Source organism: Cupressus sempervirens, chromosome 6 (assembly GCF_028749045.1).
Source record: "Cupressus sempervirens isolate cs-2001-9-10 chromosome 6, ASM2874904v1, whole genome shotgun sequence".
NCBI classification, from domain to species: Eukaryota; Viridiplantae; Streptophyta; class Pinopsida; order Cupressales; family Cupressaceae; genus Cupressus; species Cupressus sempervirens.
Window position 1 is genome coordinate 507,070,442 of NC_143123.1, and position 12,069 is coordinate 507,082,510.

A 12,069-nucleotide genomic window follows, 5' to 3' on the forward strand; every position below is an offset into this window, starting at 1 on the left:
ATCTTACTTTATTTATGTATTTGTAATAGTCAAATGAAATATTTCTGTATTTTTGTGAACAAAATTTTTTCACTGAGTCAGGTATGTAACTGTAGAGATATATAATATTTTTTAAACAAAAATATTAATTTGAACAGTCAGTTGCACGTCAATTTTTTTCAAAAGTTGCAAAAGTTTACATTGATGAATGCTTCCACTGTAGAAAGTCTCTCGACTTAATTAGACCACAAATCTAACCTTCTTTGCTTTCAGCTATGGATTTTAATGGTTGCATTCCACAATCCTCACATGACTTTTACTATTAGATTCTTAGTCGTGGCTAGGGTTTATTTTATAAAGTATTAAATCATGGTAGTTTTAGATTTAACTATAGCTTAACTATTACACTCTTTGTTGTGGCTAGGGTTTATTTTATAAAGTATTAAATCATAGCAGTTTTATATTTAAACTATAGCTTATGTGTTTTGAGGTTACATTTTGTATAATTTTTTATTAAATTAATAAGTCTTCCTTCATGGTGGTTGCTTGATGTTTTAAAATCAAATTTTCAAGCTATGAGTGATTGGATATAAAAACTCTTGCTAAGATAGAAAACTCTTTATATCTTTCATATGAAAAATGATAAAGACATTGGTAACTTCTATCTTTCGTACTTTTGAAATAAAATCAAGATGAGAATTTTAGAATCAATTCTTATGAAAAAAATAAATTATCATTCTAGAAGAAGTACCATTGATGTTTCTCACTTGTATTATAACATTAATTTATTATTTTTATGCTTAGTGGAGTGTTGCATTATATAGTGATTAATTTGGTTTAATACCCAATTGAAATGTTTACATACTTATTAATCAATATGAATTGCAAATGTAAATTTGTGCCACTAAATTTTTATACTATTTTACTTATTAATAATATGTATATATATATATATATATATATATATATATATATATATATATAACAACATTTATTATCCTTTTCCTTGCATAAAATAAGGTCACTATTATATTTTAATTTTCTTATAAATTAATGATCTAATATTACAATTATCTAATTTTTATGTTACATTTCATAATCGTATCATTTTCAATTATTAATATTAGAAAAATGATTTTAAAAATTTTAATATAAGATTACTAATATACAATAATAAGAAAGTAAAATAAAATCTCATTATGAAACATGTTGATTTATATACTTACTATTTTATGAGACATATTATAGAGAAATAGTTTCTATTTTTTTAAACAAATAAAGCAAAATCTCCTTAGAATATGAAAATGATTCTGTAATAACTTTTTAATTATTTTATAAATAAATTAAAATCTTACTTATTTTGTAAAGATAATAATGCAATATAGTTACATTCCAGATAAAGCAAGATCTCCTTAGAATATAAAAATGATTCTATAATAAGTTTCTAATTATTTTATAAATAAATTAAAATCTTACTTATTTTGTAAAGATAATAATGCAATATAGTTACATTCCAAATAAAGCAAGATCTCCTTAGAATATAAAAATGATTTCTAATTATTTTATAAATAAATTAAAATCTTACTTATTTTGTAAAGATAATAATGCAATATAGTTACATTCCATTTGTATAACAGAAACATCTTATCAACATACAAATAATTCTTAAACTTTTACTGATTTATCTCTTAAGGTTGAGCATATATACTTTCAAAATATTTAAATTTAATATATAAATAATTTGTAAGGTATATTGAATATCATTTATTGATTAATGAATTCTTCTTAACAGTTATAGAAGACAATCAACATTTAAGAACTGTCTGGGCAGAAGTACTGAGCTTTACTACTCTGTAAATGCAGATGGTAGATTTCTAAATGCAAACGATTCTCTCTTCCCTACGAAAAGCAACAAGATTTTCCATCCCTGATAGTGTTATTAGAAATTCACGATTGTGCGAGCCCTCTCATATCTGAATTCATATATTTCTTTGCAATAGTTTTCCTTTTATTTGAATTCATAGATTTCTTTGCAATGGTTATCCTTCTATATTTCACCCACGTTGCATTACTGTTACTATGATGATTCTGTCGTAGATTTATTTTTGTTATGACAACATCATCTTATTTGGAAAAAAATAGTTCCAGAAGGTTTCATGTACTACAACGTTTCTCACCTAAAAGTCATCATGTGAACGTTTTGTTCATGGTATATTTGTGAAACCTTTGATAATATTCTTACACCAATCAATTCCACAACTAGTTTGAATTTGAATAGTTAATCAGAGCTAAATTATTTCTTTAATTCTTCATTCATTAGTGAATGTACAATGCAGTTAGCTCTATTACCCTGAGTTAAGATTCAGCCAGGGTGGATTTCTGACAGTCAGCTCAATCAGAACAATCTTATCTGATTATTCCAACTCAATAAGGGACATCAGGTTGTTGTTACAACATAGCGAAGAAATGATAATAAAACAAATTCCATGAGTTGCATCTTTGTGGTTGTCATGAGGATAAACGTGTTTATGTAGGGACAACCAAAAATCTGATAAATGCTTGGTTGATCAGACGTGAATGTTTTCTAATGACGTTTTAAAGATGATTTGAATCAATGGCTTTTTGGACAGGGCATAAAGAGTAAGTAAGATGGTTGCTAATAAGATGGAATTGCAGGGCCTAATAAAGAAGAATCATGTTTGCTCAGGGTCAAATGCTTTTGATATTGACAACTATGATAGTACCAACTCTGATTGATAGTAAGTCACTATCATCATGGGAACTGAATAATAACCATAACCATATTATCAAGTACCTATAGTATTGCAATTCTGTTGTAAACAACCAGTCCAACATTACTGGAATATCTTATCAATATTTGTATAATATACTTTGCTGACAGGATAACCTTTATCAGGATACGATGTTGTTCAATATCTATTATGGTGTTTTCCTATTTGAGAGATTATCCTTGGGTTTTTTATCTCTTTCAAAACCACAGGTTGCTCTGTGAGGAGAAGGAGAAGCCACCCCTAATCACTTTCGAGGGAAGGGAGACAGGTCACTCACTTCTCTACGAGGTTTTGACACAACAAGATTTAAACCTTCGAATAGTAGTCATGCCTATCCTAGCAATGAATACAGAAAAACATAAGGTTAACATTCCTTTCTAAATCAATTTTACGTTCTGTTTGAGTGACATTTATTTTCCAATGTGTCTTATTATTATTATGGTTGTATTTGTGCTTGGGGGAAGTAGATGAGAGGTTGCAAAAGAAAATCTACATATTTGGAACCATGTTCCTGCCTTTCAACTCGCAGCAGAACTGCAGTGCAAGTTTGGTAAGTTTTTGAGTTGAGGCTCATTTGGCAGGGAAAGTACTCATTGTATATTATCACTATTAATGTTTTGTTTGAAAGGATAGGTTTCACAGATAAAATTAGAGAATGAATAGGCAGCATCATTTTTATTGGTAGATACCATTGGAGAAGCCTCCCTAACTCAGCCCTCTCCTCCTAGCATATTCTTATGGTATGATTAGGAAAAAAATATCATGGGCTCAGCTAATTGATGACCAGAGATGATGTTGCCTTCTTCCTTGATGCATGCATCTTTGAGTCATTTTGTCAAATAGTTCACATGCCTTTATTCCACAACAATACTATTAACAGTTTGTGACATGAGTCCTTCAAAACATTTACTACTTCCAATATATCAAAACATAAATGTTTGTACTCTTGGTTAAAGCATTGTTTCTTGGTAGAGAAATCTACAATATGCATTTGCTTTGTTTTCCAATAAGGTTGAATACAAGAAGGAAGCTACCAATACATGGAGTTAGATTATGTGGTTGTAGATGATATTGGGTGATCTTCAATTTGAACAAACAACATTGTCCTCACTATTTAGAGATAAAGATGTGAAAACCCAATCTATCATTGCAAAAATTATGTATATTGAAGTTCAATACTATTAAATTTGTAGCTCTTCCATAAAGAGACACCTATCTTTATTGTTATAGTTATAAGGAGTATCTTGCTGAGTTACTGAATGGTTAAGAGGTAATGTTGGGATTATTTGGTTCAAATGCAGGGTTAATAGACGTAAATGTACATTTTATGAAATAAAAAGGAAAATTTCTAGTTTGTGTTAAGTAAAATAGGTAACTTGCTTCACCCATAAGTTTTGTGGTGTTTGTCTATTTGTTAAACTAGTTGACTTGCCTAATTATATACATCGACACTATCAAATGTAATATTATAACATTTTTAATCAGTATAATATCATAATATTGAGGATTTATTAAAATAAAGATCATAAAAATTAAGAAATAAAACCTAAAAATTAGACATATAGTAAAGGTTTAGATTGTAAATCACTAAGATTTTTTTTTCCAAATCTATATGTGTAGATCATGTTACCATACCACTAGTTTCAATAATCTCATTTATATATCACATGAACAATAGCTTGGTCTAATGGGATAAACTAGTGTGACATGTGCATTTAGTTTAATTCACATCTCAAAATTCTTGTGCTTGTCCAGTGTTAAAAGTTATAAATATTCATAGTTAATCTTATATTTTGTATTGGTTTTGTTGTAATATATTGATTTCCTATCTTGATTTTAATGTGCTTTCCAATGAAACAAAAAGAAACTTTGTGTTTGATCAAATGCTCTAGCCTAGAAGAATGTTTATAGCTCACGTTGTTTCTTTTTAATGATAGGGTATTGATTGTTTCCTATAGAAAGTTGAATGTTATCTATGGAGGACTACAATAAGAAAATTGAGAAACTAAAGTAGGAGATGGATGATGCAACTCACAGAGAAGATAACATCAAGTAAGACATCAGTGCTCTAGCACAAAGATATGCAATTGTTGACTATGCCAAATAATATAGGATATTGTTTCTTAACATTTGGCAATGAATCTATCTATTAAAGTGAGTGGAGGAATTCTTTAGTTATTTGCATACATATATTTGAGAAACATTTCCCATATTATTATAGAAAGGAATATTGGATCTTATATTCAAGTTATTTTAATTTTAAGGCAACTCGTATTCATTATAAAGTAGAAGAAACACTAAGAATTTAATGATTATCAAAATGGGTATTGATATCAAGAAGTGGGCTTGGACTAACTAGGAGTTTTACATCATCTATGGCCCCAGTTTATGCATTTCCTTGTGAACATGCCTTTCATGTGCAATGTTTCATTGGTATGTGATAAAGAATGTAGATCCAACTGAAGTAAGCATTTTCAATATAAAAAATTGTGTGCATATTCCTCCCTAAAAATTAAATCAAATTTCACACTACAAAAGCATTGAAATAAAAAAATAAATCTCATAATAATAGTTGTTTATCCTATCATGCAATGTGTAGAAATTTGTTCATGCATTTATGCAATATGTGTGACCAAGCTACCTTTACTTAACATGTACACAATATATTGTTGAATGTTTAGCAGAACACAAAACATATCCTAGTTGGTAACCACTCTTTTCTAAGTTGCTAAGAAAAAAAAACTTATGTCTATATTTTATATTATGCTCAAATAATTATACATAAATTATAAATGTGAAAGAAATGATAAAATTTTATAATCATCACACATTGAGTATAAAAATAAAGCTATTGTAATTATTGTGATATTAATATTAGGATTCAACTATGTAGCTTTTAAGTTAAACTCATTGACACACGTTTCATGTGTAGTAATTCACAAGAACCCATTTCTCATGAGAATGGATGGAACAAGTAACACATTGTATTTAGGTGATGAAACATAGGTAAATGAGTTTGACTAAAAAACTAGAGTTGAATCTTACTAACAATATCACAATTTTAGCATAGCTACTTATGATTTTTTAAGGTCAATAATTTGGATTATACTCTCTCTTAGGTACAAATGTTCTTCACTTATTTTGTTTGTCTCTAGTAGAATATTGGAATGACATAGAATACATGTTATGTTTATTAGTTAAAGGGTACTAGCTCAATGGAAGAGCACCTACTTTATAAGTAGGAGGATGGTGCAGGTTCGATTCCATCATTCCCTTATATGAATAAATTAATGATAAAATAGGTACCTAACAAATGGTTAAATAAATTTCCAAATCAATTATTAAATACATTACCACATAAACTACCAAATAAATTACCTAATCAACTATCAAATCAACTACCAATTGAACTACCAATAAGCGAATAAATAAATGATCAAATAAACTACCAAATACACTACCAAATAAATGATCAAATAAACTATTAAATAAATGACCAAATACACAACCAATTAACAACAATATATGATCAAATCAATCACTATAATAGTTTAGTCATAAACTTGGTTGCAAGATAAATGTCTAGCAATAAACTACCAATGGTCATGTGATCAAAATTAGTCACGTATCTACATTTTTTAGTGGTTACTTAGTCATATATTAATGTTTTTGTACTCATGGTGCTCTTCATGCTCATTCTCATGCTCATCTTGATCTTGTGAGTAGATTAGGATGTCATAAAAAGAACACTATCAAAAGCTGATCAAGAAATTTGTGGAATACCACATTCATAAGACTCATAAACATCGCTAGGGAATTTATGAGACCAAATGGTACCACTGTGAACTCATAGTGTCCATATCTTGTCTAAAATGTTGTTTTTTGGATATCACTCTCCACAATCCTTGATTGGTGGTATCCAAACTTCAAATAAATCTTGAATAATACAGAAGTACCTTGTAACTAATCAAAAAGATCATCAATATGTTCTTTATAGTGATTTTATTCAACTGTCTATAATCTATGCATAATTGAAAAGATTTATACTTCTTCACAAATATAACTAGTGTGCCCCATCTACTAGGATAGGTGTAGCCCTTCTCAAGGAGCACCTCCAACTGGATCTTAAGATCAATAAGCTCATTAGTAGTCATCCTATAGGGTACCCTCAAAACTGGTATGACTATAGGAACTGGATCAATATGAAAATCCACAGCTCTAGGAGGAGGCATACCAAGTAGCTCTAAACTAGGAAACACATATGCAAACTCCTAAAGAATAGGATGATCACCAAGTGATGATTCCTTCTCCTCCTCTTCCTTTGATCTATCATTAATAGTGATGGAAAATAGTTGACATCCTTTCTACATGTCCCTCTTAAGCTGCATAGTGGAAATCATGCAAAAGGATATAGGTCTCTGAATCCCAAATATCACTATAGGGGGTCCCATGATCATCAATGCATTCAATCCTGTTGTGTCAACAATCCAACTTAGCTTTGTGGTTGCAAAGCCAATCCATACCAATAACTATCCCATAAGAACCAAGAGGTGTTATGTGTAGGTCTACGATGGTGGTGTTATCACCAATTTGAGATAGATATTTTTGGACTAAAGATTCAACTAACACTCTAGCCCCTGAAGCTAACTCAGCATACCAATTGAGCTCTTGCCTACCTGCCACTAACCCACAGTGTTCCACAATTAATGGAGATATAAAAGGATTAGTAGCTCCTAAATTGAAAAGAATAGTACTACATCAAATCATACTTTTGGCCTCTATGACCATGGCTTGATGCCTAGCTTGCAATTATCAACTACTACAAAGACCTTGTGGGCTCTCCCCATATCCCCTATTGTAGGCTTAGATGCTACCATATGATTAATACCCATCCTCTATCCCTATGGCCAATCTTTAGCTAAATGCTCGAAACCACCAAATGTATAACATAGGCCTTGTGCCTAAAAATGTACTCCATATGGTATTGGGTACTAATGACCACCTATCTTTTTAGATCTACTAAACTCGCCCTTATTGAGCTACTATGTGTCTGTTGGAGGTGTAGATGAAACCTGTGAGAAATGATCTCTCCCGGGGCCCTATGGCTACCACTATTTGGGCTTGGTACCCTGATGACCCTATGATGGCCTCTATTTTTGGTTATGTTGAGATTGATGGGGAGGGGCCTTTTGAGCCCCTAATATATGTCTAGGGTCCCCCTTCCAATGGGATTTATGTTCTCCAAATGAATGTTTTAAAAGGGGTTTTTTTTCTGAAACTGATCTTTAATTCTTGTGCTCTACCATGAATCTACCCATAATTCCATTTGAATGACTTCATAGAGTGTCCCTAGGGAGGTTATGTGTACCTTTTTCACCAGAGAAGAATTCAATCCCTTAATGAATTGGTAGACTTGTAACTTATCATCCCTTATATACTCAAAATAAGGTAGAAGCTTTAGGAACTTAATCTTATACTATACAACTGAGAGTCCTTCGTGTCAGAGATCATGAAACTTGTCAACATGATGTTGTTTGTAGTGTTCTTACATATATCCTTCTCAAAACCTTTCCAAGAAGGTTTCCCACATGAGGGTGTTCATGAAAACTTCTCCCTTACACTCTTCCTTCTTCCACCAAGTGGTGACACCATCTCTCAAAAAATGGATTTCAACACGTGTCTTTAAGTTACTTCCATATGGATTTAATACAAAGAACCACTCTAAACTCATAAACCAAGACTCAGATACTATTCCATCGCTAGATCCATAAAAAATTGTGGCTTTATTCAAAGTAACTTTTTAATCTCATCCCCAATATCACATGGTGCCCTCTGAACTCTTTCTAGTGCTATAACAAGTGGTGGCTCTAGCATATACACTGAAACCTCATGCTCTACCTGCTCCTCTATCTGACTAGAGGGAAGAATCTTGGTCCTCTCTCTGAATGAGGCCCTATGCTCAACTAAAACATGTTTCTCTACTTGTTGAACTATTGGAGGAAGCCTCTTATAAGGTTCTAAAGAGAATTTAATATTTTTTGATTTGGGTTAGCTACTCGGGTGGAGGTCCCTCATCTCCTCTCGATACCTCAACCTCTTGTTTTGTATTTTCTTGTGTTGAGGCACTGGGTCTAGCACCTTACCCATGTCTACATACTTGTCTCCTAGTGGAAGAAATCCTAAAAATTCAACACAAAGTTTGAGTGAAACATGGTGGTATAAAAAGGCTCCTAGAGTTCAAACTAGGCTCTTATACCATAATGTTGTGTCCAAAATAAAGGCAAAATAAACCATTTAAAAAAAATACCATTTTCACTACACTAATAGTTGATATATTTTCTAAATGATGATTTGTAGGTTCATAGATTAGGTTGTGAGAGCCAACCTTAAATAATATTTATTAAATTAATTTAATTAATACCCCAAATCAAAAGTTGTCTCACAAATACTAAAGTTAAATACTTTCTTACCTTCTATTTCTTCAATGTCTTAAATATAACCCCCTTAATTTTAAAACCCATTGAGTAGATTTATTTATCAAAAACCCATTCTAACATTAAATTAATAATAAGGTAAGCCAAATATAAATACATACTTAGTTGAATATGTTAAATATGTGATTTAAATAAATACCTTATTTCTAATATCCTATTTAGCTAAATATTACTAGATTTTCATAAAGGCTATAGTTTATAATTATAACACTATTAAAAAAAACTTTACAGTAAAAAGAGTTAAAAACTTTAACACTTATAAAAAACTTAAATTTTCAATAAAAGTCTCTTTGAAATGAATTTAATTCAATAATAGAACTCAATTAAACTAAAAGTCAAGTTCTTTATTTAAATTTAAAAGCTAAAAGAAAGAACTAAATCAAATCTAAAACTCATTATTATATATCATTTAGATACTTTCTAAATAAAAAAGTCAAACTTAAAAGTAAAAATAATCATAAAATTAAATTAATTGTCACAAAAAGCTACTTTCCCACTTACACTAGTACATTTGGGGGTAATTTTTGATGACTGGCCAATTTGGCTTGTCAAATTCCTTTTTTTAAAACGTTGATCCTAATAACATTAAAATTTCAATGATAGTTAAGTTTGGCGTCAAACTTTTGATTGGTTGGGGATATAAACAAAAAAAAAAAAAAAAAAAAAACTTCATTTCATATCACACAAAAAAGTGTGGGTGGGAGGCTTCAGGCATGACCAATTAAGATATTTTCAGTGCCATCAAGGTAAGGTTGATGGATTCATTTTCATTATCCATGTCCTCTTCTGTTTGGCACTTGCTTTCAAGGTAAGGTCTCGTCATCTTCTATTTGCTTACTTAATTTCAACATAATGGTTGAAGGTATTTTTCATTTTTGTTGTAAGGGTTATGTTGGCTCCCGATTTAACAAAATTTGAACAATCAAGTATGCAAGGAAAAATTGCATCTATGGGCAGCTATCTCCAATAATGAACACAATTCACCAAGAACCTAAGCCAACTATAAGGCTACACTCCTTCTACACTTCAAGCTCTGCAAAACCTAAGCGAGTGAACCTTTTAGGATCCAATTATGTGACTAGTGCAATGAGCATAATCAGAATCCATAATAGCAAATGAAAACCCCTAAATCTTCTATACTTAACCAAGAATCACAAGCATGAAATAGCTAAGAACATGATTCATGAAACTAGCAAGAAAAGTGCAACTTAAACATTGAATAACTTTCAACATAAAAGGGAAAATTGATTTAATATGTTGATATCAGCAATACCCAGGTATGAGCAACTAAACTGAATGATCCTACAACTGATCAGTGTCTTATCTATTGGGCAATTACATTAATTACAACCATACATCTTCTAGAAATCTGTGACATAATTCCTACATCAAGATCCCTGATCTATCTTTCACCTTGTGAATAGACATTTGCATCAATATGAATCCCATACTTAGACTATCCTTTCATGAAATTTGAAAACCTTGTGATAAACATCAAGCAATTACATGGCTCTTTGATCCACAAGCAAGTCATTTCAACCACATGCACTTCTGAACAAAATGCAACCTAGTTTATGCTCTTTGTTCACAAACTAGAAGAAATTATAGATCCACAAACAGGAGACATGATTCAAACTGAATTTAAATCCCTTTACTGTTCTTTATTTGTTTTCCTTGAAACCAAATACATGAAAGATGTATAGAAATGACTTAGAAATCACCTAACAAATCTGAACTATCTGCATAAAACTTAAATGCTGCTCAATACAAGAGAAATGTTGGGTGTGTAATTTTCATAGCCTGAGCAGAGCTCCTAGAACTGAAAATTGAAAACCAACCAACAACCACCTTTTCAGAGGAAAAGAAAGAATATATATGAAGAGGGCAATTCCCGGATTGAATATGTAATTGACATGTGTATCCTCAGAATTCCCTCTCTTTGCCATGAAAAGACTCTCTCTAATCTCTCTCTTCAACTGGTGAATCAAATCCTTAACCAATTTGGCTATCAAAAGCATAAAGTATCTCAGAAACTTAATGGAATAATAACCACTTTTGATGCTAGATTTTAAATCACGATTAAGCCAAAAATTAGTTAAAAGGCCTCCAAAATGCAATACAATCTTCTCAAAATCATTTTTTCCACATTTTGGCCTCAAATAGTCTCCATAACTTCCCTCTAACCAATTCTGATACTCCTTGACAAATTTTTCCCACTGTGCTGAGAATGCCTCAAGAATCACAAATTGACTTACAATTCAAACCAGTGAATACTTGTGCACAATCTAACTTCATATTTGGAAAATTTAGATTCTCCCAGTTCCAACGGTATATTGGAGTGCATATTTTTCCCACTAGAAACCCCCAAAATGCCTATTTGAAAAATACTCCCCTGGCAGAAGGTTTAGGTCTGCAACTTTTTTTAAATTTTAAATTTTGAAAAATTTAAAATGTTCCAATGTTTGAACTTTAGAAAGAGGCCTTTTTTGATTTAAAATGATCTGACGTGCACTTTTTAGGAAAGATATTAAATTTTTTTAATCTTCTCAAACACTTTATATTTTTCCCTTATGCCTCCATCCGGGTCAACAAGCTTTGATCATCTTTTTGCCATGTGGCAACCTCTGATTGGTCGACCTCAACTTGCCACCTCATGGCCTTGTGGCGCTCATTCACTATTCCACTTTGCTTAACAATCGAGCACTTCTATGAAACAGGGATGCACTGGCCGTTCGATCCACCACGTGGTGCAATCTTATGCACTTGGCTGAGGTTCCTTGTTTTGGCACCACCTCACTTCAAGA